At 60.4% G+C, this 19,960-nt stretch overlaps 1 protein-coding gene across 1 annotated transcript in view; it reads right to left on the bottom strand.

Annotated features, from left to right (window-relative positions):
• Positions 1–11,496, bottom strand: part of DAGLA (diacylglycerol lipase alpha) — a 60,715-nt gene extending 49,219 nt beyond the window's left edge. Inside the window, exon 1 of the mRNA XM_036029551.1 lies at positions 11,347–11,496. The gene's annotated coding sequence lies outside the window, so the exon portion shown is untranslated. The remainder of the gene's footprint in view (positions 1–11,346) is intronic.
• Between the last annotated feature and the right edge of the window lie 8,464 nt (positions 11,497–19,960).

Genomic DNA, 19,960 nt, shown 5'->3' with positions numbered 1-19,960 from the left:
GTAAGCTCTGCCTAAGTCTCGAACCCCGTGCCCTGACCACCACAGGGGTGGTCTGCAAGCCCCATGGCTAGGAGCTGCCCTGGGGCCCCCTCCAGCCTGAGTGGGAACCTGCGCTGGCCAGGCCCCGGGCGATCTGTGTCGCCATGAAGAAGTGTCCTACCGCTACGCTGAGTCCCTAACACGCACCACCCCGTGTCACCCTCCTGGCCCTCCTCAGCGGCAGCTCAGGGGGCCCTCTGATGACGCAGGTGGAGCCCACAGCTGAGAGGCCGGATCACTGGGTCACAGTCTCACAAGTGCCAGCAGCAGGAGCCGCCCTGGGAAGCCAGCGGGTCCAGCTCAGCCCCACACCGCAACACCCCCGCGGTCTCTGATTCGCCCCCTGACACCACTCCCCCAGGGGGGATCTGAGGCTGCACTCCCGCAGGTGAGACCTCAGAGACAGCCAGCCAGGCCAACGGCTCCGATGTCCGCCCCCCCCCCCCAGAAAACGGGCGAACCCGGGGCCTGCCCTGCTGGCTGTGCTCACGTCCCTGACGCTTCCCTCCCAGCCCACCCGTCTGTGGCCGAGCCAGAGCAGGAAGCCTGTGTGGGGGTCCCGCCTCCAAGGCCCGCAGGCTCTGCAGACGCAGCCGGGCGGGGTGGGGGGGGGGGTGCGCAGGAAGTGGGAACTGGGGCAGAGGAGCCAGGAGTTCAGTTGGGTCTGAGGACATTCATTGCTCACAGCCAGACCCGGCTAATGCGCGCCTCCCGCAAGGAAGCGGGGAAGAGCTGCGCCCGGCCGGCCCAGCCAGGCCAGCCCCTTTCAACTCCCCGCCGCTGCCGTTTGCAATTACAACTTCAGAGGGCTCCTGTAATTTATACATCCCAGGATGCACTGCTCCGGCGGCTTTTATGACGGGAGTTCATTACCCCGTGATGCTTAAACTTTTATAAAGTACCGAGCAGATGGTGGGCTGGATGCCCGGCTTAGTTACCGCTGCCGGAAGCCAGCTGAATGGGTTCACCTGGGGAAGGGAGGGAGGGGGCCAGGCTCTCTAAAGGGGCCGAGAAACGGAGAAGGCGGCTCCGGAGACCAGGGGGCCTCCATTAGCCGTGTATTAAGCTATATGGTAGAGCGAGCTGGCAGCAAGGGCTGCGATCCACAGCAGCCCGACATGACTGGCAGGGGGGCGTGCGGGGCGAGAGGAACCCGCCGGTGTGTGGCTGAAAGCGGCCTGCCAGGGCCAGTGAGGGGCCGGGTCTGAGGAGGTGGCCGAGAGCCACAGACAGGTTTTACATGGGGGATGACAGACTTCCTGAGGTGGGGGAGGGAGCTGGCCCCCTCAGCAATAGGGTGGCCAAAGGGGCCTTCCTCTGTAGGAACCTGTTCTCGCTGTGGCTCGCAGGGTATGCAAACCTGATGCAAGGTGAGGGAACGAGAAGGAATGCCCACCCCGAGAGCAGGGGCCAGCCAGGGGGGGGCCTGAGTGCCCAGCCTGCCGGCTGCAAAATATACGACCTGTGGCAGGTTCCTGCAGGTCTCCAAGGAGGCGGAGGTCCTGGCCTGTCCTCTGCTGTAAAACCCAAGTGCCTCCCTCCAGGGGTTGGGGGCGGGCGCCACCCACCCGAGCTCAGAGCCTGGAGCTGGGGGAGTGCGCCGTGAACGAGAAACTGTCACTATTCTTTGCATCGCTGAGTTACTACCTGTAAAGCACTCGGAAGGAGCAACGCACGGAGAGGAATGCTAGGAAGTGTCTGCTATTGTTGCTGTTGCTACATTGTAAATTGTCCGCTACATGTCAGTCACTAACTGGGAACTACCTGAGGACCAGGTGGTAACTTTTCTCTCATTACTCAGGCCCAGGCAGGAAGCTTAGAGCAGGCCCGGCGGGTCTTGACAAGCTCCCCGAGAGCGAGAGCGAGCGCCCTGGAGATTACAAGTAGCAAGACTACTCTCCGCTCTGCAGTCTGGCCCCAGGCCCAAGGAAGGTGTCGGAGGAAAACCAAGTTCTTTTCAAAGGTATGAAACCAAAACAGCCTCTTGAGAAAAATTCCTTGACTTCCCCGAAGGAAAGAGGCTCCAGATGTGGCTGTTTTTCCTGGCTCTGGGACACCGGAGTTGATTCTGGCCCTCCCCTTCTGCGTGTCCTCGGAACCGAGGGGGATGGGGGGTGGTGTCTGGGGCCTCGGGCCTCAGCTGGGGCTCTGTGCCCCCCACAGGCCGGGCTCCCCTGGGAAGCTCTGGCTGGCCGCCTCCTGCCGTCACCAGAGAGGCTGCCCCTGACGGACAGGGCCAGAGAGGACATCGCAGGACTCTGGATTTGTCACCGTGGTGACAGTTCCTGCCTGTGAGGGCGAGTCCTGACCCCCTTCTGGCGATGCACCGTCTGACCCACCGGCCATCGTCCCGCGGCGGAGAGGAGCTAGAGGGGCCGTGGGGCTGCCGCTGGCCCATGAGGGTCAGAGAGTCTCCGAGGGCTCAGAGACCCTGGCTTCCCTCCAAGGCCTCAGGGGAGGAAAAGGTGGACAAAGAAGAGACGGCCGAAAGGAAGAGGTGCCTGCCGGGAGGAAACTGATACAGGGAAGGATCCAGAAGGAGCTGGGGGCGCGGGGCGGCCTCAGAGGGAGCTGGGCGGGTCGGAAGTGGGTGAGATGCCAGAGGGACAGTGGGACGGTGCCAGCTCTGCGAAGAGGCCCAGAAGCCGAGGGCGGGGGGCGGGGGGGAGAGTGAAGGAAGCCGGGGACCAGCCTGCCCCCTCCCAGGAGCGGCGCTGGGGCCGCCCGGCTGCAGAGTAGACGCAGCCTCGGGAGACGGAGGGTTCTCTCAGCTTGGCACCGGCCTGGGCTGCCAGGCAGGAGTCGAGAGAAGCAATCCTGACCGTTCATAACAGCAGGTAATGTTTACTGAGAACACGAGAGGTTCCTGGCCCTGCAGGAACTTCCGAGGTGGCATCTCCCCTGATGCCCAGGGGGCCATGTTCCATTAGGCCCCCCACTTCAGAGCTGAGGACACTGAGAGGTTAAGGGGTTTGCCCAAGTAGTACTGGACTTCACTGACACTCCGCTTTTATGCTATGGCCCATGTCTGCAGGCCTGTGCTAAGCTGAATTTAAAGAGAGAGGGAGGGGGAGGGGGAGGGGGAGGGGGGAGGGAGGGAGGGTCTGAGTCAGAAGTGGACGATCACAGGACCTCGAGAGCGGCGTGGTCTCGCAGACAGGCAGTCCAGCACTGACTGTGGCCAGCACAGCGGGGATGGCTGGGCCCCGCAGCTGAGACGGGAAAGGCCACGAGAGTTCCCTCGGCCAAGGGCCGCCTGGACACTGCAGCGGGACGGCTGGCTGTCCCAGGACAGTGTGGGAGCCTGATGAAGTGGGGGCCGGAGAGAGGGTGTGCTGGGGCAGCCTGATGTCATCCCCGCCTGCCTGTGGAGGGCGGGGACTTGGGAAGTGAAACAAAACGTCACCTAAGACAGCCTGGCCACAGATTTCCAACAGCGATGCCAGGCGGGCCTCGGCCCCATCCGCAGCCGGAGGCCTCTGCCCTCTCCTGCAGGGCCCGGGGCGGTGAGGGCGGGGTGGGCGCCCCAGGCCCAGCCTGGCGCAGAAACCGGCTGCTGGGAGCGAAGCTGATGAGAAAGCAGAGGCTTCCTGGCCGACGCCCTGGGAACCCTGCCACCGAGAGGCTGACAGTAGTCTCCCCGCTTTCTGGAAAAACAGACACTGCGCTCACCTCTTCCCCAGGCTTTCCGTGTATTTTGAGGGGTGAGGGGAGGTCCTGGCAGCTGCTTGGTGAGCGGTCCTTCCTCACCAGACCCAGCCTCAACCGACCTAGTCAGGCTGCCCAGGTGTGTTTGGGGGGCAGGGGGGGAGGCCCACAACCCCAGGCAGGGCCCTTGCACGTCCACACCCCACCCGCCCCCCACAAGGCCCCGGAGTGGGAGGGGCTGCCTCCAAGGACCCCGGCACTGGTCAGCCAACCAGGACGCCAGACTGGGGCCTGGCACTCACTCGAGGCGGCAGCTCTTGGTGCAATGGGGGTCCTCAAGCAAGTCCTTGCCACTGGCCTGTCTGGGCTGACCAGGGGCGTGCGGTGCAGGTGCTCTGGCCTGGGTGCAGGTGCCTGGCCTTACACGTTCCCGGCCTTTATATGCTGGCTCTCGGCTCACTCACACACAGGCCACTCTAACCCTCGGTGGGCACAGTGTCCTCCCACCCAGCATCACCTTTGAGCAGGGGGACAGTGAAGGGCGGAGGGTAAACATAATGGCTGCTCTCACGCAAACAGGGCACCGGAGGCTCAGAAAGGCCGAGCGACTCACCCAAAGTTGTTCAGCAGGGCCCGAGGCAGAACCCAAGCCCAGCACCCTCACACGCCTTACTGTCTCCCCAGGGCCCGGTCCCCCCAAGCACAGGAGGGGGCCCCCCGCCCCGCACAGGCCCCAGGAGATGGGGAGAAAAGGGAGGAGCCACGGGCACCCTGTGACCTTGGGGCTGCCGGGGGCTCTGGGTCCTGGCCCTGGCGCCTACCCGCTGAGCGCCTAGCTCAGGCTTCCGGACCTCGTCTGTAAAAGGAGCTGCTGCCTCTGGCCTCTCGGCGGGGCTGGGAGGGTTCAGAGAGCTGGTCTGGCTATGGGGGTTCCATGAGCTGACGTGTGAAGGGTGCCTGGCGGGGTGCCTGGCACCCGTGTTCGGTCCGTGCTGCTTTGCCGTCACCGTTCATCCTCCGGGAGGACGGGTGAGCGAGGGCAGCGAGCCACCAACACGCGGCAACACGCACACTCTCCGGGCGCCAGTGCTACCGCCCCTGGTCCCAGGAGACAGGACAGCCCTGGAGTTCAGTGCCGCGCGAAGAACGGGGTCACGGGAGCCGCGGGCGGCGTGGGGCCTGAAGGACAGGTAGGGCTTGGAGTGGAGAGGGAAGGCTGCGGGTTCGAACCCCGGCCCCCCACCGACTCGCTGTGTCCTTGGGCAGGTAAACGCCGCCTCTCTAACCCTCCTGGAGGGCAGGGGTTGGGGGGATGGGGGAATGCACGGGGGGGGGGCGGTCCTTTTTGCAAAGGAGTAAATGCGGTCCTCTGTACACTGTGCTCGGTTGAGTTCCTCCACGTTCACACCATGTAAACTATTGTTATCGCTGCTGCTATTCTGTGGCTGAGTGAAGCCCCCTGGAGACAGACACACTGGGGCCTGCCCAGGTCCCTGGGCTTGAAAGGGTCTGACAACAGCCAAGGGCAGGGCTCAGTCCTGGGGGGGGCTTGGGGGTGGAGATGCAGCCTCCCCAAAGCGCTTACTCCACCCTGCGGCCTGCCCGGTGGGGAGCAGCCAGCCCCGGGCTGGGAGGTGCAGGGCGGATTACATGTAATGAAGGGACATCAATAATAAATTAGCCTCAAGTAAGTCCGGGAACATCAATCAAATTAATTAAATGGCTCCAGGAGAGGCAACAGCAAGGGCCCTCTTTGGGATGAATGCCTCACCTTACACAGCTGGAACCCACCCGCCCCCACCCTCCCCCACGAGCATCCCCAGGTGTTGGAGTCTGCTCCTGGAGCACAGGTGGAGGCAAGCCCTGCTCTCCCATCCACCCCCACCCCCCAGCTTGGAGAACTCGAAACCGCTGAAAGGGTTTGGATGAAACTTCCCAGAATAGTAACCTCCTGGGCTGCACTCAGGCAGGGGAAATGCCAAGGGGTGACTCGGTGTGGAGCCCATCACACGTCTGGAAGTGCTGAGTGCCCTGGCGGGGCCTCAGGGATGAGAACAGCCTCTCGGGCGGCCCCCCCGGGGACCCCAGAGAGCCCTGCTCACCCTCCTGGCCTGGGGCGCGCTGGAGTCAAGCGGCTGGAAGGCCGGTGAGGGAAACACTTCCCAGGCGGGACTCAGAGGCCCTGCTCCCTCTCCAGGCCCTGCCCCACACCCGCCCCTTGCCCAACAGACAGACAGATCTCACGGTGGCCACCTCGCCCCGGCCATCGGTCGAGTCGGTCTCTCTCCTGCCCTCCCCAGGGGGGCTTCTGCTCAGCTTTGAGCCCTCACCTGGCGCCTGCCCTAGCCACACCAGCTGGCCTACCCATCCCGTCCCGTCCCCCAGGATCTCCTGGCACCTGCCGCTGAACACCTCTCCCTGGGGGGGGGCACCAGCCCCCACCACCTCGCTCGGAACACTGCAGCAACTCCGTGTTGTCCACAGTGCTGACCCGGCCGGCGGCCGTGGCTCCTGGGGACCCGGCTCCAGCGCCCGCTTGCGAGCTTAGCTTCCGTCACTTCCGCTCCGTGCACCTGGCATTCAATGCCGACCACCGACGGTCAGACCCTCGCTCCCCCAGACACATCCCGCCACGGCTGCCACTTGCTCTGCGGCCCCCGGACGGCCCGGCACGGGGGCCATCACCGTCCCGGGCTCCCCTGGCCTCCCTCACTCGCGCCACTGGACCTCCGGCGGCTCTTCCTCTTCCAAGGGCAGCCCAGGCCTGCGTGTCCCCACGTATCTTCTCGACAGACTATGGATGCCCCGAGGGCAGGCTCTGCACCTTCTGTTCTGGAAGGGTGGAGTCCGTCGCCCTCGCTGCTGCCAACCCTCGGCAGGTGTTGCCGAAACGACTATGCGTTCCCCGGGGGCAAAGACGGACTCTGTGTGCAGCTCTGTTGACAGACAGGCAACACTGTGTCCACGCCAAGGGAGGGTGGAGTTAACGTCTCCGAGTCCAGAGCAGGGACGGGACCTGCTACGTTGTCCTTGCTAATGTCTGCAGATCGTGACGCTCGGGGCTGTTCTGAGGACCAGACTGCGACCGCGGGAGCAAAAACACGGGCGCGGGGTGCGGGCTCCCGTCAGGCTCTCTCCACTCCCCGGGCATTGTGAGGTCATGGTACTCGTATGGCCGCCCCCTGACGGGAGGCTTTCCCGCCCCCGCCTTACCCTTGAGGACACCGAGGTGCAGGCAGGAAGGCACTAGGACTCAGATCAGGGTCTCACTCCAGAGTCCCGGCTGGGGGCACCCAGGGGCTATCACGCGATCTTCTGTTGGCCAGGGGAGCCTGGTCCCCGCCCGGTTCCAGGTGGGCCTGGGCACGTGTGAGCAGGTGTGGGTGTGTGAGAGCCACGCCCCCAGCCTGGGCTCCCTTGGAATACTGAGAAAGCAGAAAGGCTCCTCTGGTAAGAACCACACCTGGAGACGTTACACCAGCCCCTGCCCCTGCCCCCAGCTGGAGGGCGGCCTCCCACCTGCTCCCACTGCTCTCACCCGGCTCTCGGAGCCCAGCGACGCCCCACTCCGCACACCCACCGACGCCAGGCCAGCCAGACACAGAAGCCCACGGGTCCCCACCCCGCCAGGCACTCCACACCCCCTCGGCCCTCACTTCCCTCAGAAGCACTTACGGCTTCTTAAGGGCACATGTGGCGGCTCCACACACGTGCGGTCCCTGGGCAGCCCTGTGGCGGTGGCGGCCCCACCCCCACTCAGCGCACCTCGGTCTTGCGGGGGCTCGGGCATTCCTGCTGCAGACCCTCACCTGCGGCCACACAGCTCCCCTCCGCCTCGGCTTCCCAGACCCCCTTCCTCAGCAGCCCACAGGCCCCCCTGGGTCAGGCCATGTCCCCGGTCTTCCTGGCCCGCACGCACACTCCCCTGCCCGGCCCAGCCCAAGCTGGCATCCCAGAGGAAAGAAAAGAAAATCAAGATAAACAGCCTTCAGCCCTGACCGCTGGGGAGGGAACCACTTCCTGCCGTGTCCTGGGGCTGGCGGTTCTAAAAGATTTATCTCCCTCTGACCACACGCTCATTGACATTTCCCCTGGCACTACTTGCCCAGCCCACTGGAGTGTAATGCAAAGCTATTCCAGTAAGAAATTGAACTCAGGTGGGGCGCTGGGCCAACAGGTGATTAAGCCCTGAGGTCCCCCCGGTCCCAGGAAGAGCAGCGGGGGGCAGGAGAGGCTTCCACGGACAGGCTGTGCCTGCAGCCTCGGCCGGCAGGTCCGGTGCTCTCGGCTCCGGTCCAGAAGCCTCTGTCCAGAGATGCCCGGTTCCCGGCACCCCCAAGGCAGAGCAGCCAGACACCGTGATTTATGAGCCGAGGAAGGAAAGGTTGCCAGGAGCTGAGTTCAACAACTTTTGGAGAAGCATGGACAAAGGAATTGGAATAGGACTTGGACCACTGTTGAAAAAAATCTCAGCCCGAGAGCGGCTCACCCCCGATTGCCCACTGCCCTGGTACTCGCCCTGACCCCGGCTGAAACCTGCTCCAAAGCAGTGGCTGTGCACAAGGACAAGGGGCAGTGACTCGGCCAGGCTCCCTACTGCCTCTGACCCCGAGGACTCAGAAGAAAGCTCAGCTCTTCTTTTGGGGAACAGAGGCCAACTTCTTCTCTCTGAGCTGCCCCAGCTGCCACCCAGCTCTGCTGTGTGGAGTCCCGGCAGCCCAAGCCAATGGCAAGGGGTGGCTGCAAAGGGCTCCTGGAGCCTAAAACCATAAGGCTGAGCCACAGATCAGAGCAAACAGGCGGAGGTGTGGAGGGTGAGCCCGGGGGGCCATGAATGATGAATATTCACATCAGGGACGCCTGAAGCTTCCTCTTAATGGCCTTGCACTTAGGAGAGCTTTCCAAGCAGGGGCTGAAGGGCTGGCAACTGCTGGGGAGGCAGAGAAAGACACTGCAGGGAGGGTTCAGGCCAGGCCCCCAAAGCCCCTCTGCAAACTGGGACCCAGTGGCCAAGGGAGCACTTGCAACGCCAGACAGTGTCCAGGCGGCAGCCACTGGCCAGGGTGAGCCCTGCAGCTCAGAAAAGTCAGCCTGACTGGGCCACGTCTCCCCTCCACCCACAGGGCTTGACACTGCAGCCTGGACCCAGGGCAAGAACCTTCTGCCCTGGGAGCGAGCTCTCGGAATGGGTTGCTGGCTAAGGCAGGCACTCCCATGGAATGCTCAGGAAGAGGTTGGTAGAAACAGGCCTTCCAGGGCCAAGGCTCCTGGCTGGGAGGGTCTGTAATTCAGCTCTGCAGACTGTTGTCAGGAACTAGGCCCCTGGTGGCAAAAGGCACAGCAATGCACAGCCACCCTCACCTCCCCGACCTGGGAAAGCCCTTCAGATGGAAGTGGGCCCTCATCCGGAGAGATACCCCGGGGAACGCATGCCACACCTGTGCACCCTCGTGGACCCCTCAGAGGGTGTCCATCGCTCCTTCTCTTTGCCCATGGGCCTGAGGGCATCCTTCCTGGTCCCCGGCCCCCTGCCATCCAGCCTCAGCCTCCCTCGCAGGACCACAGGGCCCGGAATCTACCTGGTGGCTCTGACCCACTTTGCTTCCCTCAGGCCAAAGCCTCAAAAACGCTGATGCGACTGCTCCGCACCCCCACTCTCCAAATCCAGAGTCAGAGGAAATTCTCGAGAGAAAACACATGTTTCCCAGTCTCCCTCCCACACAGGTACCCCAGATCTGTCAGCCACAGACGACTCCCAGCCCCGCGTGGACCTTCGGAGGCACGGCTGCCGCTGAGCGATGGGCCCCCTCGGGCTCAGGCCGCTCCTGCAGGACTCCACGGGCGCTGCGGCCACGCTCGGGACCCAGCAGCTGACTCCCGTGGTCAGCAGACCCCACTCTGGCCCCCCAGAGCCCTCACACTCAGGGCCCCTCGTTCTCTGTGACGGGTCCTTGACCTTCCCGCGGTCTTCCTTCCCGGCCACAGGCTACACCCCCACTTCCCACTGCCCGTCACCGCCCTGGGCTCTTCACCTGCTGGGAGTCCCTGAACTTTCTACAGCCTTTCACTGCATGCAAAGGGCTTCCCCACGCGCCGTGCCCTGTCACCCTGTCCGACCGCCTTGTGACGTGACTCTGAGAGGTCAAGTCACCTGCTCAAGGTCACACAGCCGAGACTGGGTTCCGGTTTCCTGGCTCCAGATGTCCTGGGCGATGCTCCGGCTTTAAGGAGCCTTGGCAGCACCTCCAAGCACCCACCTTGGCAAATGAGTTGCCACCTGGCACCCTAGTCCCCCGTACCCTCCACATCGTCTTTCTAGATTCCTGTAGAATTCCCCCGACTCGGCCCAAGCCCACCACACCTATTCTTCTACTACAATTCCACTTCCCCCAGAGACCCACAGAGATGGGAAGGTTCCCTCCACATCCTAAGACTTCTCGGGGGCGGGGGTTCTGTAAATTGCCCTTCTGTGAAGTACACCAGGATGTGACACTGAGTGAGACCCTCCCCTTAAGCCTCCCAAAGGCCTGGTGGGAACAGACACAGGCCTAGCCCACCCCCAGGGGCCACCCACTCACCCTTCAAGCCCTGCCCGGATGATCTGGACCCAGAGGCTTCCAAGCACCGGAGAAGGGGGGCAGCTCCCAGACGCCCTGGGAGAACCATCCACTGAGAAGAAGGCTGGGCCTGCAGCTCCAGAGAAATGCAGGGCCACACCTCTCCAAGCCCACCGACACAGGTCCCCACTCAGCCCGGCATGCTCCTCATGACACGTTCATGGAGAGTGCTCCATGCCTAGAGCCATCCACCACCCGTCCCCTAAGCTGGATCCAAATTCCTGCACCCAGGTCAATGCCAGTGCCTGGTCAGATCTCTGTCTGGGCCACTGTGGGGGTCCTTGAGGTAGAAGCATCTCCCAGTGTCTCTCTTTTACGTCCATTATAAAGGACACCAAGCTTCCCCAGCCCTGTGTACCCAGCAGGCATTAAAGGGCCTGGTGACAGAAGCAGTGCCCCTCATCATCGCCAGAGTAGGAGGGTGGGCACAGACCCTTCCCGTCCACCTGGGCCCGAGTGCCACGGGATCTCCCCTCGCAGGGTCAGGCAGCCCCCCCGCACCACACTGTGCCACAGCCACTTCTCCCAGTTGCTAGGAACATCTGTCATGCTGAGGACACCAATTCTTCAGGCCCCGGGTGTCATCCCTCCAGACCATGTCAAGGCCAGAACAATCCAACACCCTAGCAATGGCAGCACTTCCTCACACCTATGCCAGGGGCACCCCCATACACCCACAAGCTGGCCACCGCCAGCCTGAAATCGGTCCAAGTGCAGTGCTCACCACCTGCCTGAACAGAGGTCTGTCTGCACCCGCCCCACACCTGGGCAGCCACCACCACACCAGGGTGGCAGGGAGTCTTCTGACAGCCGCGCCAGAAAAACCACGCTGCTGTGCCAGACCCGCACTGCCCACGCCTGTGCCACGGGTGTCACCATCCCCACGCCGGTGCAAGGGGCTCATGGAGCTCACACCTGCCATAGGCACGCGTGGCAGCCGCACCTCCGCCCGCGGACCCGTCGGGCCGGTCACTGCGCGCCCCGGACACTGTCCTGCCGGCCGCGCCCCTCGCACCGCGCCCGCGCCCGGGATCCCCCTTACCTCCCGCCCTCCGCAGGGCTCGGCCGGCCGCCGCCACCGCCGTGACTGCCACCTCCATCCTGGGCTCCCCAAGGCCCCGATTCACTAACGCCGCTTCCGCAGGGCGCCGGCGCCGGCGCGAAGGCCGCCTCCGCCCCCCGGGGGACGCCGCGTCCTTTACGTAAACCCCACTCCGCAGCCAGCGGTGACCATGGCGACGACCGTGGGGCGGCAGCGCCCCCTTGTGCCAAGGAGGGGAGCGGCGCCGAGGCCAGAGCAAGCAGAGCCTTTCGCCTGCGCGGGGCCCCGTGCGTGGGGGCGGTGGGCGCCTGGCTTAGACCGCGGCCGGGGCTCCGTGGGCGGCCAGGGAGGGGCAGGACTGGCTGCGCTGCCTCCGGGGAAGGGAGCCGCCTCGGTTCCCCTCCTTCAGGCCCCGCGTGACCGGGCTGAGCGTGGGAGAGGCAAAAAAGCAAGTAGGATCACTGGAGGACTGGTTCATTTGGAGGGGGAGGAAAGCGAGGGATGGATTCCACCTCCCGAGGTTCCTGAGAACTCCCTGAGGGGCTGGAGCACTTCATCTGTGTCCTTTCCCCAGTCCCACGGAAATTCACCCCCACCCCCATCGAGCCCCGCATCACGTCTGGCATCCAAAAGGGCACTGGGTCAATTTTGAATTCCTGGTCAATGAAGGAAGTCAGCCCCTCCTATTCCTCTTCACACACGCCCATTCATTCAAGCAGTAAGTCACTTAACACACCTTCCCTGAGCACTGCTCCTGAGCAGGGAGTGCGGTCCCCATGAGGGTTGCGCTTCCCTGGGGGAGTGGATGGGCGCAGAGACAAGCAGGGCCCAGGCCCCGCCCTCAAGAAGCTCAGTCTACCAGCCACCAGACCATCTTAATACACAGCGTGCGCCTGGGGTGTGGGAGCTTGCAGAGCTTTTAGAAGGGTCACTTAATCATCTGAGGGATGACCCAGCTACCTCTCGGAGGTGGAGTAGAAATTCACCAGGGGCGAAACGGGGAATAGTGTGTTTCCAAAGGCGAACAGCCTCTAAAATGTCCTTTGGGCCCTATTATCATCCCAAGAAAACAGGGTGGTGGGCAGCAGTTGGGTGCAAATAGGAGCCACAGTGGAGCCTGCGCAGCTGCGTGTAGGAGGGATTGGAGCGGAGCCTCAGCCTGAAGGTTACCTGGCCCCTGGTGTTTCCAGTGGGACTCTGAGTCCAGGGCAGCCTTCCCCTCTTGAAGCAGGTAGGAGCTACTTCTGGAAGGAGTTCTGTATCCCCTGATTGTTTTGATGTCAAACTGCAGCCTACATAAAAAAAAGAAAGAAAGAAAATGGGGGTGAGGGGCGAGAGAAATACTGGGCGGGACACCTCAGGGCATCTAAGGAAGACAGGAGCCCTCCCAGCATGAGGCAGGGCAGGGGTCAGAGGAAGCTGTAAGCACTGACTGCAGCAGCATCAGCAGTTTGAGGACCTTCTTTCTCGAGCATTGCAAATAATCACAATCAAAACTGCCAAACCACCCTGGCTGGCATAGCTCAGTGGATTGAGCGTGGGCTTCGAACCAAAGCATCGCAGGTTTGATTCCCAGTCAGGGCACATGCCTGGGTTGCAGGCCAGGTACCCAGTGTGGGAGTGCCCTAGAGGCAACCACACATTGATGTTCCACTCTCCCTTTTTCTCCCTCCCTTCCCTCTCTAAAAATAAATAAATAAAATCTTTTTAAAAACTGCAGAATCTCCAGATAATATTTAAAACAAAACCCTGCCAAACCGAATGTCCCTTGGTTCAAAGTTCTAGATTCCCAGAAGAAAAAAATATGAACAGTCCAGCTTGGGCCATGGTCAGTCAGCTGAGGCCAGGGGACAAGGTGCCCTGGGAGGCGACCATGGCAGCCCACTCCTCCGTGAGTGAGGGGAGTCCTCAGACAAGGAGGAATCAGGACCGGGACCGCCCGTCCAAAGACTGTCCACTACATTCCACGCCCCCACCCTTGGCGGCCAGTTCACACAGGTGCATACACACATCCATTCAATCAAAGCTGTCCTCCCCAAACAAGTCCCAACAGCCCCTGTTCAGCCACCTCCAGACTTGATGTCGCATTCAAGATCCAAGTCCGAGATCGTTGAGGTGATGTTCCTGTCTCTTCAAGTTCTCTGGCGATCCCATCTGGGCCTTTAACAACTGAATTAAAGGGTCAGTTTAACCATCAAAAGTATGTCCTTTGAAGTCCTACTACTCAAAGGGCAGCCTTGGCACCATCTGGGAGCTTGCTGAAAATGCAGAATCTCGGGCCCAGGAATCTCGGCAGATGAATGAGATGCCCAGGTGATCTGTGTGCACATTAACACCTGAGAAGCAGTGCTATTGTAAAGATGGGGGGAGGAAAGATATGAGAAGTGCTTTTACACTGTGATCATTCCTACTGAAAAAGAAAAGTGGGGAGGGGCTCCTTATTCCACCTGGAGCAGCTTCAGCACCAGCGAGGAAATACAGGTAAAGGCCGCACTCTTTATTTTTTTTAAAGATTTTATTTATTTATTTTTAGAGAGGGAAGGGAGGGAGAAAGAGAGAGAGAGAGAAACATCAATGTGCGGTTGCTGGGAGCCATGGCCTGCAACCCAGGCATGTGCCCTGACTGGGAATCGAACCTGCGATGCTTTGGTTCGCAGCCCACGCTCAATCCACTGAGCTACGCCAGCCAGGGCAAGGCCATAGCCTTTATTTTTTCAGTGGGTCACAGACTCTGACGAGGTGTTCATGACTTCCTTTCCCGACTCGCGGTTCCCTGTCCCACTTGCCTCTGCCTGCATCCCATTTGGTCAGGACTCTGCCCTGTGGACTGACCCAAGTCTCCATCCTCGGGGGCCGGAGCCAGGGGGCATCCTGGCCGTAAAGCATCGCAGCAGGGGTCCACCTACGTTCGCCTCTGGGCACGATAACGTAGGCGGTGCTGCTCCGTGGGGACCCTGAGTTCCACCCGTACCCCTCCTGCATGGCGTACGTGGGATCCGAGGGTCCCCAAACGGCCGGGCGGCGGTCTGCTTCCAATTCGTGGAGCCGCCATAGCACCTCCTGGTGGGAAAGTTCCTCCCTTCCGTTCTGAAACCATCAGACACTGGAAACCCGGAGCTGCCCGAACAGGAGGCGGACAGTGAACGTTATGACGATGGCGACAGTCTCCATCGCCACCTCCGCCCCTGGTTCTGAGACCTTTGGAAGAAACATACCATCAGAGGTGTCTGGTTCCCAGCACAGGCTCCCTGGGGGCCTGACCCAGTCCGGCTACCACCAGGCTGCCCTTCCCTCCAAGGGCTCCTGACGGGGCTCGGCCAGGTGTCTTGGGAGACAGCCGCGGGTGCTCTAAGCAGATGGGAGGAGGAGGACAAGAGGGAGGGCAACAGAGTGGGCAACCAGCACAGACTGGTTCTGGCCCCACTGCCGGGCTGTGTTTCCTCAGCATAGTGCCAAACCCCCACTCTGGCCTCAGTTTCCCTCTGAGTCCCAGTGGGGATAATAACACGGCTCCTCCTCCCAGAGGGGCCGTGTGGATTAACTAATTAACACGTGTGGCATCGTCTGCTTCCACAGAGGGGCTGATTAAATGCTGAGTGTTGTTATTAGAGCGACGGAGGGTGTGTGACAGGCAGCGTCGACTGGAGACAGATCTGCTTCCCTCGTCTCCTCCCCACCCCCTTCCTCCGTCTGCCCCATGCTCTGCAAGCTGAACAGCTTGCAAGACAAAACCAAGTCGATTTTTTGGCGCCCCCGAAACAGCGTATGACTTTTGTGCATTTCCACTGTGCTGGAATGTGAGTCACAGCCGAGCTGCATAGCGTAATCTGTCTCTGACAGCTGGCACAGCTGTGCCCTGCTCCCAGCAGCTGCGGAAGGGGATGGTTCAGCCAATGATTGCATCAGGGTAAAGCCTCCTGCAAAGGGACAACTGCGGAATTCCTGAGCAGGGTACCAGTCCCCCCGCCTGCATCGCCCCGCGGTCCCGGGGATTGAGTGACCGACCGCCTTTTCTGACAGCTCAAGGGAGGGACAGCCAAAATGGCACACCGATTTAGGACCAGGCAGGGGGTGGGGGTTGAGAGCTGCAGGGTTTTAAAGGATCAAATGTCTGCTCATGGCTGCAGGAGATCCAATGACTATATTTTAGCTCGGTTGCAAGGTATAGGATAACTGGATGAAATCACAGCTCTGGAGCGCGGGGACTTTAGCCTAGCTGTAATCCAGAGAGGCCCCCGAGTGAGAGAGTGAGTGTGACTTTTCCTGCAGCCAGTGTGAGATCACTGTCCATACCCCGAGGCTAGGCCCCCTCCACCCCTGAATGTTGTAGGGTGCTCGCTGCCACCCTGAGTCCATGGGATGGTTTGGCCAGTGACTGCATCAGGGTAAAAACCTCCTGCAAAAAGACAACTGCAGCGTTCCCGAGCGGGGCACCACTCCCCTGACTGCCTTGCCCTGTGATGGGGTGAGTGAGAAGGAATCACTCACCTGGTGGTGGCACCAGGTAAAGAGGCATGCATCTGACAACACAGGGGAACATTGTTTACCCCAAGAGCACAAACTCAGCCTGCCTGGGGACAGGAGAGAAAAGCTCTGGAGGGCTGTGCTGTTAGACACCCCCGGAGAGAGAAATGAGCCAGTCTCTGAGGTCTAGGAAATGCATGTGAGTTGGGGTTTAGGGCACCTGGAGGCAGCTGTGGCTCCCAGAGGCATCTCCTGGCAGGATTTTAGCCCTTCTTCCCTCTGAAAACTGCCAATCCCCCTGCCTTCTTGTTCTTCCTGCTATGAGATGCAGGAATGGGTCACAGGGACCCATAGCCTGGAAGTGGTGGTGGTGGTGGGGCTGGACCTCGTGGTTGAGCCAACCGGCAGCCCAGGGATTAAAAGACAGCCACCACCAGGATGTGCTGAGGTCCTGTGCAAGGGACAAGTTGTTCCCTCCCATCAGAAAGGAGCCTGGAAGCGCGTGCCTTTTACCTGAGTGAGCGCAATTCGCAGTCTCACCAAATCTGAATCATGATGCGGTGATGATGGTGGGGACACTGGAAGGGAAGACAATGGTGGCGGTTTGGGTGGTGGTGGGGACAGGGAAGAGAGAGAGGACTGGTGGCATCCAAGGGGAAGTTCTGGGAGGTTTTTCCATTGCTGGCTCGTCCTCCATTCACTTGGGTGTCGCCAGCGCTTTCACTGTGATGCCCAGAGGACTGGGGGATCCTTGCATCTCATTAAACCAGCCTATGTGTGTCTGCTCCCTGATGGGCATTATAGTAACTAATTTTTCTCCTCGGGGCACTGGGGAGCTACAGAAGAGTAAACACAGATGTCTCAGGGGAAGGCTTGCGTGGTGGCTGACTACTGTGATTCATCTGTACTTTCTGGACACCAGCAACAGGAGTCGAGAGTCTGTCCTCTTGAGGGTGTTTATCTATCCACTCATTCACCCACTCACTCATTCTCCCCCCTGCCTCTTCGCCCACCCATTCATTCATCCCCTCATTCCTCCGTTCACACAGCCTTCCACCCAGCCTGTCTATTACCCACCTACCTGCCGACTACTCATTCATTCATCCACCCATTCCTCCATCCACTTACCCAGGTACCCACTCACCCACACACCCATCCATCTCTCTACCCATCCATCCACCCACCTCTCTATTTATCAGCTCTTCCACCTGTCCACCCATCCATCTATCCAACATATCCTAAATCGGGTCCTGCTGATCCTTCCTCCCCAATATCTTTGAAAATACCCACCCAAGTCTAGGGCACCTTTTTCTCTCTTCGGGCAACTGCAGTGGCTCTCACTTCTCAGCTACTTACCACCCAGCAGTTAGAGTGACTTTTTATAAACAAACACCAGATTATGTCGTGTCGCTGCTCAAAAGCTGGCTGTGGTTTCTTATAGCTCCTAAAATACAGATGCAATTTTTTAAGTGTACACAGTGAAACGTACAGCTAGAGGAATTTCCACATGCGTGCGTCCCTATGAGTACACCCAGATGAAGGCACAGTGCATTTCCCTCTCTTTGTGCCCTTTGCCATCAATACCCACCCCCAGGAGCAATCGCACTTGGACTTCTCTGCCATTGGGTAGTGCTGCCTGTTCCTGAGCTTTCCGCACGTGCAATCACCTAGCGGGCACTCCTATGTCCGACTTCTTTTGCTCAGCGTTATGTCTGTGAGATTTAACCATGGGAGTACTTGGATTGGTAGCTCATTCTTTTTATTGCTGTGTAATGTTTCATTAGATGAACACGATAGCATGATTTGTTTTCTAGCCTGCCATCGATGGATGTGTGGCTTTTTCAAGTTCAGGGCCCTGATGACTAAGGGTGATGAACACCCTTGTGCAATCTTGGCTTGCGTGGTTGGCTGAGTAACGGTCCCTCGGTGATGTCCACGTCACTCTTCAGGACCTGTGAACACATTAGATGACGTGGCAAGGGGGAATTATGGCTGCAGATGAAATTTGGGTTGTTGATCAGCTGACCCTGGGATGAGGAGATTCTTCTGGATGACCTGTGGGGGGGTCCAAGTAATCACAAGGGTCTTTGTAAGTCAGAGAGAGAAGCCGAGTGAGAGATCCAGACAGAGGGCAGCATGAGAGACTCCACCGGCCATTGGGTGGCTTTGAAGGTGAGCAGCCTCTGAGGGCTGGAAAAGGCAAGGAAGTAGGTCATGCCCCAGGGCCTCTGGGAGGAGCCCAGCCCTGAGGACACCTTGATTTCAGTGCAGTGAGGCTCATTTTGGACTCCTGACCTTCATTCAAAACTACAGGACAACAGATTCGTTTTGTTTTAAGTCACCAAGTTAGTGGCAATTTGTTACAGCAGCAATCAGACACTAATACAGGTAAACACCGCTTCGCAGTGAAACTGCTGGGTCGTAAAACAGGCTAAGACTCACATTCTTCTCGTGGCCTCTACCACCCAGTGTGTCTGGCACTGCCGTGTCCACTCCCATCTCAGGCCACCCTCTGCTCTGCCCTCCATCCTCCGGCCATTTCAGCCACGCTGGCTGTTCCTCAGAGGTCGCCTCTGCATGTGCTGTTCCCTCTGCTGGATGGCCCTCCCCCTCCCCAGCTCTTTAGACATCGATTCCTCGAGGAAACCAGTCAGCTTCCCTATCGCCAGTGAGCACCTGGGCATTCTCTTCTTTTCGTCTGGGCGCTTGTCAGGGTTCGCTGTGACATGCCCACTGAAGTGGCTGAGTTTGCCCCCCGCCCCCACCCCATCCCCAGTCCAGAAGCTGCATGTGGACGGGGACAGGGTCACCACTGTGTCCTCAGCACTTAGCCCTCATGCCCGGCCCCTAGTAGGACCACAGCAGCTACCTGCTCAAGGTCAAAGAAACTTTCTGCTTGATAGGGAAGAGCAGTGGCTGCCTGGATGCAGTGCGGGTGTCGGAGAGCGGGGAGGGGAGGAAGGAGGAAGAAGACAGGAGTGAGAGGAGCACACACCCCCTGGAGACCCCCACGGCCCGAGTTCTGCCCTCGACGTCAGTCTCATCCACCAGCCTCTCAGGGGCCAGGAGACCCTTCAGAGCTCTTCATCTGGATCGGGCCGCAGGAGGGAAGTGCTGGTCTCTGGGAGAGGAAGGCCCTGCTTTGCTTCACAGGCAGCCTGCTGCCTTCCCAGGGACCCGTGAGTCATGCGCACTGCCCTGGAAACAGTCAGCCTGGCCCCGAGGTGCGTGGTGGGGAGTCTTGAGGAGAGCAGGGCTCGGGGTGCGGTGAGGGGGGCGGGGGAATCAGGGAATTGCCCGAGGCCCCTGACGACGGGTGAGAATCAGAGCGGGGACCTGAGACTGGGGCTCTTGACTCCCAGCCCAGTGGTGGGGTGGGGCAGGGTTGCCAGATGTAGCACATAAAAAAATAGCAATTAAAAAAAAAAAAAAACAGGATGACAAATTAAATTTGAATTTAATACATTTAAAATTCATCCTTTATTTTACCTGGTGGTCCTAGGTGGGGGTGGGGGTGGGGCCTGGGGAGGGGGTGTTACTCCCTGCCTGCTTCATTACCGGGCGGGCCTTTCTGGAGCCCCAAGTCCTCCAAGTGCTCGTGCTGTTGGGAACACAGCCTGTTTGTCCCCTGGGCAGAGCTGGCCGCCCTCTGACCCATTTGGCCTCCGTGAATCCCCTTGTTTGGCCTCCGAGCAGCCACAGCCTCCTGCCAGGCCACTGGTTGTCCACTTAGCAAATTACAGTCGTGGCTGCAGCCCAGGCCCAGGGCAGCCAAGTCCCCGAGGTTGGACTCAGGCCTCAGGGGTTTTTAAAGCCCCCCAGGGGAGCTCCAGCCTGTAGCAGAGGCTGGGATCCACCGTGAGAGTGGCACCGCTTCTTCGCTGCTGAAGTCACGTGAGTTCTGCCCTCCCCTCCTGGAGGAGCAGCCGGAACCACCAGGGCCCCCGCGGCAAACCGCCCTGCCACAGGCCCTTCTGCCCTCTGCTCCTCTTGGCCCTTCCTGGTTGACTCTGAGGGGTTTTGGATTCAAAGAATGAAAGTCTCTATCCATCTCAGGCCCATCAGGGAAGCAGGGGATAGGAGCCCCCACCTGGTATCCCTGTGCCCCTGATGTGCTGACATTTTTTAAAAAAGAGAATTCGAATTGGAG

This window comes from Phyllostomus discolor, chromosome 6 (genome assembly GCF_004126475.2).
Source record: "Phyllostomus discolor isolate MPI-MPIP mPhyDis1 chromosome 6, mPhyDis1.pri.v3, whole genome shotgun sequence".
Taxonomy (NCBI): Eukaryota; Metazoa; Chordata; class Mammalia; order Chiroptera; family Phyllostomidae; genus Phyllostomus; species Phyllostomus discolor.
The sequence above is the reverse complement of the archived record's forward strand: the minus strand, read 5'-3'. Positions and strand labels throughout refer to the sequence as shown.